Source organism: Somniosus microcephalus, chromosome 20 (genome assembly GCF_052327205.1).
Source record: "Somniosus microcephalus isolate GS21.2 chromosome 20, FLI_Smic_1.0, whole genome shotgun sequence".
NCBI classification, from domain to species: Eukaryota; Metazoa; Chordata; class Chondrichthyes; order Squaliformes; family Somniosidae; genus Somniosus; species Somniosus microcephalus.
In genome coordinates this window covers 13,444,364-13,459,054 of record NC_141006.1, presented here as the reverse complement: position 1 = coordinate 13,459,054, position 14,691 = coordinate 13,444,364, and the positions used below count along the sequence as shown (strand labels likewise).

Sequence of the window (14,691 nt, the reverse complement as noted above, 5' to 3'; positions counted from 1 at the left end):
TGAGGGAGTGATCTGTCAATCTTCAGTGAGGGAGTGATCTATCAATCTATTCAATGGGAGAGTGATCTATCTATTCAGTGAGGAAGTGGTCTATCTATCTATTCAGTGAAGGAGTGATCTATCAATCTATTCAGTGAAGGAGTGATCTCTCAATCTATTCAGTGAATGAGTGATGTATCTATTCAGTGAGGGAGTGATCTATCAATCTATTCAGTGAGGGAGTGATCTATCTGTTCAGTGAGGGGGTGATCTATCAATCTATTCAGTGAAGGAGTGATCTATCTATTCAGTGAGGGAGTGATCTATCAATCTATTCAGTGAGGGAGTGATCTATCAATCTATTCAGTGAAGGTGTGATCTATCGATTCAATAAGGGAGTGAACTATCAATCTATTCCGTGAGGGAGTGACCTATCAATCTATTCAGCGAGGGAGTGGTCTATCTATCTTTTCAGTGAGGGAGTCATCTATCTATCTATTCAGTGAAGGAGTAATCGATCTATCTATTCAGTGAGGGAGTGATCTATCAATCTATTCAGTGAGGGAGTGATCTATCAATCTATTCAGTGAGGGAGTGATCTATCTATCTGTTCAGTGAGGGAGTGATCTATCTACCTATTCAGTGAGGGAGTGATCCTTCAATCTATTCAGTGAGGGAGTGATCTATCAATGTATTCAGTGAAGTAGTGAGCTATCTATCTATTCAGTGAAGGTGTGATCTATCTATTCAGTGAGGGAGTGATCTATCTATCTATTCAGTGTGGCAGTGATCTATCTATCTATTCTGTGAGGGACTGATCTATCTATTCAGTGAGGGAGTCATCTATCTATCTATTAAGTGAGGGCGTGATCTATCTATCTATTCAGTGTGGCAGTGATCTATCTATCTATTCTGTGAGGGACTGATCTATCTATCTATTCAGTGAGGGAGTGATCTATCAAATTGTTAAGTGAGGGAGTGATCTATCTATCTATTCAGTGAGGGAGTCATCTATCTGTCTATTCAGTGAGGGAGTGATCTATCTCTCTGTTCAGTGAGGGAGTGATCTATCTATTTATTCAGGGAGGGAGTGATCTATCAATCTATTCAGTGAGGGAGTGATCTATCTATCTATTCAGTGAGGGAATCATCTATCTATCTCTTCAGTGAGGGAGTCATCTATCTATCTATTCAGTGAGGGAGTGATCTATCTATCTATTCAGTGAGGGAGTCATCTATCTATCTATTCAGTGAGGGAGTGATCTATCTGTCTGTTCAGTGAGGGAGTGATCTATCTATTTATTCAGTGAAGGAGTGAGCTATCTATCTATTCAGCGAGGGAGTGGTCTACATCTATTCAGTGAGGGAGTCATCTATCTATCTATTCAGTGAGGGAGTGATCTATCTATCTATTCAGTGAGGGAGTGATCTATCAATCTATTCAGTGAGGGAGTGATCTATCTATCTATTCAGTGAGGGTGTGATCTATCTATCTATTCAGTGAGGGAGTGATCTATCTATCTATTCAGTGAGGGAGTGATCTATCAATCTTTTCAGTGAGGGAGTGATCTGTCAATCTATTCATTGAGGGAGTGATCTATCTATCTATTCAGTGAGGGAGTGTTCTATCAATCTATTCAGTGAGGGAGTGATCTATCAATATTCAGTGAGGGTGTGATCCTTCTATCTATTCAGTGAGGGTGTGATCTATCTTTCTATTCAGCGAGGGAGTGACCTATCTATATATTCAGTGAGGGTGTGATCTATCTTTCTATTCAGTGAGGGAGTGATCTATCAATCTATTCAGTGAGAGAGTGATCTATCAATCTATTCAGTGAGGGAGTGATCTATCTATCTATTCAGTGAGGGAGTGATCTATCTGTCTATTCAGTGAGGGAGTGATCCATCAATCTATTCAGTGAGGGAGTGATCTATCTATCTATTCAGTGAGGGAGTGATCTATCAATCTATTCAGTGAGTGAGTGATCTATCAATCTATTCAGTGAGGGAGTGATCTATCAATCTATTCAGTGAGGGAGTGATCTATCTATCTATTCAGGGAGGGAGTGATCTCTCAATCTATTCAGTGAGGGAATGATCTATCTATCTATTCAGTGAGGGAGTGATCTATCAATCTATTTAGTGAGGGAGTGATCCATCTATCTATTCAGTGAGGGAGTGATCTATTAATTCAGTGAGGGAGTGATCTATCAATCTATTCAGTGATGGAGTGATCTATCTATTCAGTGAGGGAGTGATCTATCAATCTATTCAATGAGGGAGTGATATATCTATTCAGTGAGGGAGTGATCTATCAATGCAGTGAGGGAGTGATCTATCTATGCAGTGAGGGAGTGATCTATCTATTCAGTGAGGGAGTGATCTATCAATCTATTCGGTGAGGGAGTGATCTATCTATTCAGTGAGGGAGTGATCTATCAATCTATTCAGTGAGGGAGTGGTCTATCTATCTGTTCAGTGAGGGAGTGAGCTACCAATCTATTCAGTGAGGGTGCGATCTATCTATCCATTCAGTGAGGGACTGATCTATCTATCTATTCAGTGAGGGAGTGGTCTATCTATCTATTCAGTGAGAGAGTGATCTATCAATCTATTCAGTGAGGGAGTGATCTATCTATCTATTCAGTGAGGGAGTGATCTATCAATCTATTGAGTGAGGGAGTAATCTATCTATCTATTCAGTGTGGCAGTGATCTATCTAACTATTCTGTGAGGGACTGATCTATCTATCTATTCAGTGAGGGAGTGATCTATCAAACTATTAAGTGAGGGAGTGATCTATCTATCTATTCAGTGAGGGAGTCATCTATCTGTCTATTCAGTGAGGGAGTGATCTATCTATCTGTTCAGTGAGGGAGTGATCTATCTATTTATTCAGGGAGGGAGTGATCTATCAATCTATTCAGTGAGGGAGTGATCTATCTATCTATTCAGTGAGGGAATCATCTATCTATCTCTTCAGTGAGGGAGTCATCTATCTATCTATTCAGTGAGGGAGTGATCTATCTATCTATTCAGTGAGGGAGTCATCTATCTCTCTATTCAGTGAGGGAGTGATCTATCTATCTGTTCAGTGAGGGAGTGATCTATCTATTTATTCAGTGAAGGAGTGAGCTATCTATCTATTCAGAGAAGGTGTGATCTATCAATCTATTCAGCGAGGGAGTGGTCTACATCTATTCAGTGAGGGAGTCATCTATCCATCTATTCAGTGAGGGAGTGATCTATCTATCTATTCAGTGAGGGAGTGATCTATCAATCTATTCAGTGAGGGAGTGATCTATCTATCTATTCAGTGAGGGTGTGATCTATCTATCTATTCAGTGAGGGAGTGATCTATCTATCTATTCAGTGAGGGAGTGATCTATCAATCTTTTCTGTGAGGGAGTGATCTATCAATCTATTCATTGAGGGAGTGATCTATCTATCTATTCAGCGAGGGAGTGATCTATCAATCTATTCAGTGAGGGAGTGATCTATCAATATTCAGTGAGGGTGTGATCCTTCTATCTATTCAGTGAGGGTGTGATCTATCTTTCTATTCAGCGAGGGAGTGACCTATCTATATATTCAGTGAGGGTGTGATCTATCTTTCTATTCAGTGAGGGAGTGATCTATCAAACTATTCAGTGAGAGAGTGATCTATCAATCTATTCAGTGAGGGAGTGATCTATCTATCTATTCAGTGAGGGAGTGATCTATCTGTCTATTCAGTGAGGGAGTGATCCATCAATCTATTCAGTGAGGGAGTGATCTATCTATCTATTCAGTGAGGGAGTGATCTATCAATCTATTCAGTGAGTGAGTGATCTATCAATCTATTCAGTGAGGGAGTGATCTATCAATCTATTCAGTGAGGGAGTGATCTATCTTTCTATTCAGGGAGGGAGTGATCTATCAATCTATTCAGTGAGGGAATGATCTATCTATCTATTCAGTGAGGGAGTGATCTATCAATCTATTTAGTGAGGGAGTGATCCATCTATCTATTCAGTGAGGGAGTGATCTATTAATTCAGTGAGGGAGTGATCTATCAATCTATTCAGTGATGGAGTGATCTATCTATTCAGTGAGGGAGTGATCTATCAATCTATTCAATGAGGGAGTGATATATCTATTCAGTGAGGGAGTGATCTATCAATGCAGTGAGGGAGTGATCTATCTATGCAGTGAGGGAGTGATCTATCTATTCAGTGAGGGAGTGATCTATCAATCAATTCGGTGAGGGAGTGATCTATCTATTCAGTGAGGGAGTGATCTATCAATCTATTCAGTGAGGGAGTGGTCTATCTATCTGTTCAGTGAGGGAGTGAGCTACCAATCTATTCAGTGAGGGTGCGATCTATCTATCCATTCAGTGAGGGACTGATCTATCTGTCTATTCAGTGAGGGAGTGGTCTATCTATCTATTCAGTGAGAGAGTGATCTATCAATCTATTCAGTGAGGGAGTGATCTATCTATCTATTCAGTGAGGGAGTGATTGATCAATCTATTGAGTGAGGGAGTAATCTATCTATCTATTCAGTGAGGGAGTGATCTATCAATCTATTCAGTGCGGGAGTGATCTATCTATCTATTCAGTGAGGGAGTGATCTGTCAATCTTCAGTGAGGGAGTGATCTATCAATCTATTCAATGGGAGAGTGATCTATCTATTCAGTGAGGAAGTGGTCTATCTATCTATTCAGTGAGGGAGTGATCTATCAATCTATTCAGTGAAGGAGTGATCTATCAATCTATTCAGTGAATGAGTGATCTATCTATTCAGTGAGGGAGTGATCTATCAATCTATTCAGTGAGGGAGTGATCTATCTATTCAGTGAGGGAGTGATCTATCAATCTATTCAGTGAAGGAGTGATCTATCTATTCAGTGAGGGAGTGATCTATCAATTTATTCAGTGAGGGAGTGATCTATCTATTCAGTGAGGGAGTGATCTATCAATCTATTAAGTGAGGGAGTGATCTATCAATCTATTCAGCGAGGGAGTGGTCTATCTATCTATTCAGTGAGGAAGTCATCTATCTATCTATTCAGTGAAGGAGTAATCTATCTATCTATTCAGTGAGGGAGTGATCTATCAATCTATTCAGTGAGGGAGTGATCTATCAATGTATTCAGTGAGGGAGTGATCTATCTATCTGTTCAGTGAGGGAGTGATCTATCTACCTATTCAGTGAGGGAGTGATCTATCAATCTATTCAGTGAAGTCGTGAGCTATCTATCTATTCAGTGAAGGTGTGATCTATCTATTCAGTGAGGGAGTGATCTATCTATCTATTCAGTGTGGCAGTGATCTATCTATATATTCTGTGAGGGACTGATCTATCTATTCAGTGAGGGAGTCATCTATCTATCTATTAAGTGAGGGAGTGATCTATCTGTCTATTCAGTGTGGCAGTGATCTATCTATCTATTCTGTGAGGGACTGATCTATCTATCTATTCAGTGAGGGAGTGATCTATCAAACTATTAAGTGAGGGAGTGATCTATCTATCTATTCAGTGAGGGAGTCATCTATCTATCTATTCAGTGAGGGAGTGATCTATCTATCTGTTCAGTGAGGGAGTGATCTATCTGTTTATTCAGGGAGGGAGTGATCTATCAATCTATTCAGTGAGGGAGTGATCTATCTATCTATTCAGTGAGGGAATCATCTATCTATCTCTTCAGTGAGGGAGTCATCTATCTATCTATTCAGTGAGGGAGTGATCTATCTATCTATTCAGTGAGGGAGTCATCTATCTATCTATTCAGTGAGGGAGTGATCTATCTATCTGTTCAGTGAGGGAGTGATCTATCTATTTATTCAGTGAAGGAGTGAGCTATCTATCTATTCAGTGAAGGTGTGATCTATCAATCTATTCAGCAAGGGAGTGGTCTATCTATCTATTCAGTGAGGGAGTGATCTATCTATCCATTCAGTGAGGGAGTGATCTATCAATATTTTCAGTGAGGGAGTGATCTATCAATCTATTCAGTGAGGGAGTGATCTTTCTATCTATTCAGTGAGGGAGTGATCTATCAATCTATTCAGTGAGGGAGTGATCTATCTATCTATTCAGTCAGGGTGTGATCTATCTTTCTATTCAGCGACGGAGTGATCTATCTGTTCAGTGAGGGTGTGATCTATCTTTCTATTCAGTGAGGGAGTGATCTATCAATCTATTGAGTGAGGGAGTGATCTATCTATCTATTCAGTGAGGGAGTGATCTATCTATTCAGTGAGGGAGTGATCTATCAATCTTTTCAGTGAGAGACTGATCTATCAATCTATTCAGTGAGGGAGTGATCTATCAATCTATTCAGTGAGGGTGTGATCTATCAATCTATTCAGTGAGGGAGTGATCTATCTATCTATTCAGTGAGGGAGTGATCTATCTGTCTATTCAGTGAGGGAGTGATCCATCAATCTATTCAGTGAGGGAGTGATCTATCTGTCTATTCAGTGAGGGACTGATCTATCTCTGTATTCAGTGAGGGAGAGATCTATCAATCTATTCAGTGAGGGAGTGATCTATCAATCTATTCAGTGAGGGAGTGATCCATCTATGTATTCAGTGAGGGAGTGAGCTATCAATCTATTCAGTGAGTGAGTGAACTATCAATCTATTCAGTGAGGGAGTGATCTATCAATCTATTCAGTGAGGGAGTGATCTATCTATCTATTCAGGGAGGGAGTGATCTATGAATCTATTCAGTGTGTGAGTGATCTATCAATCTATTTAGTGACGGAGTGATCCATCTGTCTATTCAGTGAGGGAGTGATCTATTAATTCCGTGAGGGAGTGATCTATCAATCTATTCAGTGAGGGAGTGATCTATCTATTCAGTGAGGTCGTGATCAATCAATCTATTCAGTGAGGGAGTGATATATCTATTCAGTGAGGGAGTGATCTATCAATGCAGTGAGGGTGTGATCTATCTTTGCAGTGAGGGAGTGATCTATCTATCTATTCAGTGAGGGAGTGATCTATCAATCTATTCAGTGAGGGTGTGATCTATCTTTCTATTCAGTGAGTGAGTGATCTATCTATCTATTCAGTGAGGGAGTGATCTATCTATCTATTCAGTGAGGGAGTCATATATCTATCTATTCAGTGAGGGAGTGATCTATCGATCTGTTCAGTGAGGGAGTGATCTATCTATTTATTCAGTGAAGGAGTGAGCTATCTATCTATTCAGAGAAGGTGTGATCTATCTATCTATTCAGTGAGGGAGTCATCTATCTATCTATTCAGTGAGGGAGTGAACGATCTATCTATTCAGTGAGGGAGTGATCTATCTATCTATTCAGTGAGGGAGTGATCTATCAATCTATTCAGTGAGGGAGTGGTCTATCTATTCAGTGAGGGAGTGATCTGTCTATCTATTTAGTGAGGGAGTCATCTATCTATTCAGTGAGGGAGTGGTCTATCAATCGATTCAGTGATGGAGTGATCTATCAATCTATTCAGTGAGGGAGTGATCTATCTATCTATTCAGTGAGGGTGTGATCTATCAAACTATTGAGTGAGGGAGTGATTTATCAATCTAATCAGTGAGAGAGTGATCTACCTATCTATTCAGTGAGGGAGTGATCTATCAATCTATTCAGTGAGGGAATGATCTATATCTATTGAGTGAGGGAGTGATCTATCAATCTAATCAGTGAGGGAGTGATCTATCTACCTATTCAGTGAGGGAGTGATCTATCTACCTATTCAGTGAGGGAGTGATCTATCTATCTAATCAGTGAGGGAGTGATCTATCTAATCAGTGAGGTAGTGATCTACCGATCTATTCAGTGAGGGAGTGATCTATCGATCTATTCAGTGAGGGAGTGATGTACTTATCTATTCAGTGAGGGAGTGATCTATCAATCTATTCAGTTAGGGAGTGATTTATCATTCTATTCAGTGAAGGAGTGATCTATCTTTCTATTCAGTGAGGGAGTCATCTATCTATCTATTCAGTGAGGGAGTTATCTATCTATCTATTCAGTGAGGGAGTGATCTATCAATCTATTCAGTGAGCGAGTGATCTATCTATCTATTCAGTGAGGAAGTGGTCTATTTATTCAGTGAAGGAGTGAGCTATCTATCTATTCAGTGAAGGAGTGATCTATCTATCTATTCAGTGAGGGAGTGATCTATCTATTCAGTGAGGGAGTGATCTATCAATCTATTCAGTGAGGGAGTGATCTATCAATCTATTCAGTGATGGAGTGATCTATCTATCTAATCAGTGAGGGAGTGATCTGTCAATCTATTCAGTGAGGGAGTGATCTATCTATCTATTCAGTGAGGGAGTGATCTATCTATTCAGTGAGGGAGTGATCTATCAATCTATTCAGTGAGGGAGTGATCTATCAATCTATTCAGTGAGGGAGTGATCTATCAACCTATTCTGTGAGGGAGTGATCTGTCAATCTATTCAGTGAGGGAGTGATCTATCAATCTATTCAGTGAGGCTTTGATCTGTCTATCTATTCAGTGAGGGACTGATCTATCTATCTATTCAGTGAGGGAGTGATCTAGCAATCTATTCAGCGAGGGAGTGATCTATCTATCTATTTAGTGGGGGAGTGATCTATCTATCTATCCAGTGAGGGAGTGATCTATCAATCTATTCAGCGAGGGAGTGGTCTATCTATTCAGTGAGGGAGTCATCTATCTATTCAGTGAGGGAGTGATCTATCTATCTATTCAGTGAGGGAGTGACCGATCTATCTATTCAGTGAAGGAGTGAGCTATCTATCTATTCAGTGAAGGTGTGATCTATCAATCTATTCAGTGAGGGAGTGGTCTATCTATGTAATCAGTGAGGGAGTGATGTATCTATCTCTTCAGTGAGGGAGTGATCTATCAATCTATTCAGTGAGAGAGTGATGTATTTCTCTATTCAGTGAGGGAGTGATCTATCAATCTATTCAGTTAGGGAGTGATTTATCATTCTATTCAGTGAGGGAGTCATCTATCTATCTATTCAGTGAGGGAGTGATCTAACTATCTATTCAGTGAGGGAGTGATCTATCAATCTATTCAGTGAGGGAGTGATCTATCCAGCTATTCAGTGAGGGAGTGATCTATCTATTCAGCGAGGCAGTGATCTATCAATCTATTCAGTGAGGGAGTCATCTATCTATCTATTCAGTGAGGGAGTGATCTATCAATCTATTCAGTGAGGGAGTCATCTATCTATCTATTCAGTGAGGGAGTGATCTATCTATTCAGTGAGGGAGTGATCTATCAATCTATTCAGTGAGGCAGTGATCTATCTATCTATTCAGTGAGGGGGTGATCTTTCTATCTATTCAGTGAGGGAGTGAGCTATCTATCTATTCAGTGAGGGAGTGATCTATCTGTCTATTCAGAGAAGGAGTGATCTATCAATCTATTCAGTGAAGGAGTGATCAATCTATCTGTTCAGTGAAGGTGTGATGTATCAATCTATTTAGGGAGGGAGTGGTCTATCTACCTATTCAGTGAAGGAGTGAGCTATCTATCTATTCAGTGAGGGAGTGATCAATCTATCTATTCAGTGAAGGTGTGATCTATCAATCTATTCAGCGAGGGAGTGGTCTATCTATCTATTCAGTGAGGGAGTGATCTATCAATCTATTCAGTGAAGGAGTGAGCTATCTATCTATTCAGTGAGGGAGTGATCAATCTATCTATTCAGTGAAGGTGTGATCTATCAATCTATTCAGCGAGGGAGTGGTCTATCTATTCAGTGAGGGAGTGATCTATCTATCTATTCAGTGAGGGAGTGATCTATCAATCTATTCAGTGAGGGAGTGGTCTATTTATTCAGTGAAGGAGTGAGCTATCTATCTATTCACTGAAGGTGTGATCTATCAATCTATTCAGGGAGGGAGTGGTCTATCTATTCAGTGATGGAGTGTGCTATCAATCTATTCAGTGAGGGAGTGGTCTATCTATCTATTCAGTGAAGGAGTGATCTATCTATCTATTCAGTGAGGGAGTGATCTATCTATTCAGTGAGGGAGTGATCTATCAATCTATTCAGTGATGGAGTGATCTATCTATCTAATCAGTGAGGGAGTGATCTATCAATCTATTCAGTGAGGGAGTGATCTATCTATCTATTCAGTGATGGAGTGATCTATCTGTCTAATCAGTGAGGGAGTGATCTATCAATCTATTCAGTGAGGGAGTGATCTATCTATCTATTCAGTGATGGAGTGATCTATCTATCTAATCAGTGAGGGAGTGATCTATCAATCTATTCAGTGAGGGAGTGATCTATCTATCTATTCAGTGAGGGAGTGATCTATCTATCTATTCAGTGAGGGAGTGACCTATCTATTCAGTGAGGGAGTGATCTATCAATCTATTCAGTGAGGGAGTGATCTATCAATCTATTCAGTGAGGGAGTGATCTATCAACCTATTCAGTGAGGGAGTGATCTGTCAATCTATTCAGTGAGGGAGTGATCTATCAATCTATTCAGTGAGGCAGTGATCTGTCTATCTATTCAGTGAGGGACTGATCTATCTATCTATTCAATGAGGGAGTGATCTAGCAATCTATTCAGTGAGGGAGTGATCTATCCATCTATTCAGTGAGGGAGTGATCTATCTATCTATTCAGTGAGGGAGTGATCTATCAATCTATTCAGCGAGGAATGGTCTATCTATTCAGTGAGGGAGTCATCTATCTATCTATTCAGTGAGGGAGTGATCTATCTCTCTATTCAGTGAGGGAGTGATCTATCTATCTATTCAATGATGGAGTGAGCTATCTATCTATTCAGTGAAGGTGTGATCTATCAATCTATTCAGTGAGGGAGTGGTCTATCTATGTAATCAGTGAGGGAGTGATTTATCAATCTAATCAGTGAGGGAGTGATCTATCTGTCTAATCAGTGAGGGAGTGATCTATCAATCTATTCAGTGAGGGAGTGATCTATCTTTCTATTCAGTGAGGGAGTGATCTATCTCTCTCTTCAGTGAGGGAGTGATCTATCAATCTATTCAGTGAGGGAGTGATGTATTTATCTATTCAGTGAGGGAGTGATCTATCAATCTATTCAGTTAGGGAGTGATTTATCATTCTATTCAGTGAAGGAGTGATCTATCAATCTATTCAGTGAGGGAGTGATCTATCAATCTATTCAATGAGTGAGTGATCTATCAATCTATTCAGTGAGGCAGTGATCTATCCATCTATTCAGTGAGGGACTGATCTATCTATCTATTCAGTGAGGGAGTGATCTATCAATCTATTCAGTGAGGGAGTGAACGATCTATCTATTCAGTGAGGGAGTGATCTATCAATCTATTCAGTGAGGGAGTGATCTATCTATCTATTCAGTGAGGGAGTGATCTATCAATCTATTCAGTGAGGGAGTGGTCTATCTATCTATTCAGTGAGGGAGTGATCTATCTATCTCTTTAGTGAGGGAGTCATCTATCTATTCAGTGAGGGAGTGATCTATCTATCTCTTCAGTGATGGAGTGATCTATCAATCCATTCAGTGAGGGAGTGATCTATCTATCTATTCAGTGAGGGAGTGATCTATCAAACTATTGAGTGAGGGAGTGATTTATCAATCTAATCAGTGAGAGAGTGATCTATCTATCTATTCAGTGAGGGAGTGATCTATCAATCTATTCAGTGAGGGAGTGATGTATTTATCTATTCAGTGAGGGAGTGATCTCTCTATCTATTCAGTGAGGGAGTGATCTATCAATCTATTGAGTGAGCGAGTGATCTATATCTATTGAGTGAGGGAGTGATCTATCAATCTATTGAGTGAAGGAGTGATCTATCTATTCAGTGAGGGAGTGATCTATCTATCTAATCAGTGAGGGAGTGATCTATCTAATCAGTGAGGGAGTGATCTACCGATCTATTCAGTGAGGGAGTGATCTATCGATCTATTCAGTGAGGGAGTGATGTATTTATCTATTCAGTGAGGGAGTGATCTATCAATCTATTCAGTTAGGGAGTGATTTATCATTCTATTCAGTGAAGGAGTGATCTATCTTTCTATTCAGTGAGGGAGTCATCTATCTATCTATTCAGTGAGGGAGTTATCTATCTATCTATTCAGTGAGGGAGTGATCTATCAATCTATTCAGCGAGGCAGTGATCTATCAATCTATTCAGTGCGGGAGTCATCTATCTATCTAATCAGTGAGGGAGTGATCTATCTAATCAGTGAGGGAGTGATCTACCGATCTATTCAGTGAGGGAGTGATCTATCGATCTATTCAGTTGGGGAGTGATCTATCAATCTTTTCAGTGAGAGAGTGATCTATCGATCTATTCAGTGAGTGAGTGATCTATCTATCTATTCAGTGAGGGAGTGATCTATCTATCTATTCAGTGAGGGAGTGATCTATCAATCTATTCAAAGAGGGAGTGATCTATCAATCTATTCAGCAAGTGACTGATCTATCTATCTATTCTATATCTGCCTCTTCTTTATCTGTCTGTTCTATATTCTTCAGAAAATTGTACAATAGTGTGAAGATTTCAATGTCACGTTTCATGATTCACTCACACATCAGTAGCACACTTTTTTAGTCGCTCAAATATCACACTCAACAACTGATGCGTCAGTAAGTAAAAAAACAACCAAAAAAAATTCAAAATAATTTTGCCTGCTACCAATCAGAACTCAGTAAGTTAGCAAAATACTGCAGATGCTGGAAATCCGAAATAACAACAGAAAATGCTGGAAAAACTCAGCAGGCCAGGCAAAATCCTTGGAGAGGTAATAGAGTCAATGTTTCGGGTGAAAACCCTTTGTGAAGACTAAAGAAGCACAGGAAATTAAATAGATTAAGAGGCCAGGCTGGGAGAGAACAAAAGAGAAGAGACATTAAGAGGTAGAAGGGAAACTGAAAGTAATGAAGATGAACAAGGTTGAAGAGCCAAACGGAGATCCCGTCGAAGAGAAGAGCAGAACTTCTTCAAGGTCGGCATTCCTAGAAGAGGTGTGGCAGTGAACCAAACAAGTACAAGATTGAGCGAAGCAAAAACAGAAACTGAACCAATCAAATGGCTCAAAATACAAGATCTCCATTCCACTGATTGGCCGCACCAGCCTCTCGAGCAAGATGGTTGATCTGCAAATTCGTGCCGTGTTGTGGTTATTTTGACTTGTGGCTTTGAGCCCACTAGGACCTGGATTGAAATTGCTCTTCATTTGGGGCCATTGCAGCCTCCAGAGCGGGCAGACAGGTATCCAATCAGTCCAGGCTGGGTTCAGACCGAGGATGTCGAGATCAAAGGATGGTATCTCTGTCTCCTGTGTCACTAGCTCCCTTCGAACCTTTACTGCCACTGAAAATATTACGAAGCCATCGCAGATTTAAAAAACTTTTACATAGGATATATGGCACGGATACAGTCCATGCCGCCGTTTATGCTCCACTCGAGCCTCCTCCCGTCTTTCCTCATCTAACTCTATCAGCATAACCCTCTATTCCCTTCTCCCTCATATGCTTGTCTAGCCTCCGCTTCAATGCATCTATACTGTTCGCTTCAACCACTCCCTGTGGTAGTGAGTTCCACATTCTCACCACTCTCTGGGTAAAGAAGTTTCTTCTGAATTCCCTATTGGATTTCTTGGTGACTATCTTATATTGATGGCCTCTAGTTATGCTCTTCCCCACAAGTTGAAACATTCTCTCTGTATCAAAATTTTTCATATTTTTAAAGACCTCTATTAGGTCACCCCTCAGCCCTCTTTTTTAAGAGAAAAGAGGCCCAGCCTATTCATCCTTTCCTGATATGTATACCCTCGCATTTCTGGTATCATCATCCTTGTAAATCTTCTCTGCACCCTCTCCAGTGCCTCTATATCCTTTTTATAACATGGTGACCAGAATTGTATGCAGTACTCCAAGTGTGGTCTAACCAAGGTTCGATACAGGTTTAGCATAACTTCCCTCCTTTTCAATTCTATCCCTCTAGAAATAAACCCTAGTGCTTGGTTTGCCCTTCTTATGGCCTTGCTAACCTGTGTCGCAACTTTTAGTGATTTGTGTATTTGTACTCCAAGATCCCTTTGTTCCTCTACCCCACCTAGACTCGCACCCTCCAAGTAATGAGTGACCTCCCTATTCTTCCTACCGAAATGTAATACCTCACATTTATCTGTGTTGAACTTCATTTGCCAATTATATGCCCATTCGGCAAGTTTATTCATGTCCTCCTGTTTCCTTTCAACTTTCCCCTGGGAACTATCGATCACTGGGCCCGATCTGATGGGGTTCCCAGTTCTGAGCAGGGCGAGTGGATGTGATGTTCTCTACAAAGATGGAGCATTCTATCTGAGGGAGACCATTCTTCCCTATCGTGTACTCTTACTCTCATTCCTTACTTACTCAGAGTGCTGGTGAATGCTTCATTGGACCTCTAGATCACCCTGTCCTCCCAATAGGTTGTAGATCTGTAATCTTCCAGGATCTCCAGGGTAAGACCACTTCCATCTCTCTTCAACATTGCAAAGTACCACAAGGATACTCCTGGTTTCTCAGGTGGTTATCAGAGCACGTTTTCCACTATTCTCCACCTCCCCCCTGTTTATCCCCCACCTGAGCACAACATCCTGATCTACCTCATCTTCTTTCCTCTTTTCACCTTTGGCCTCACCCAAGGTTTCTCAATTATAAAGCTAAGAGATAGTGTGGGGATCACAGGGCTTAACAGGTGGGCGGGCATCTTAGGTGAGA

At 40.4% G+C, this 14,691-nt stretch overlaps 1 protein-coding gene across 7 annotated transcripts in view; it reads left to right on the top strand.

Moving 5' to 3' along the window:
* The window catches only part of col16a1 (collagen, type XVI, alpha 1), a 636,201-nt gene that overhangs the window by 242,830 nt on the left and 378,680 nt on the right, over nt 1-14,691 (top strand). The window lies entirely within an intron of this gene.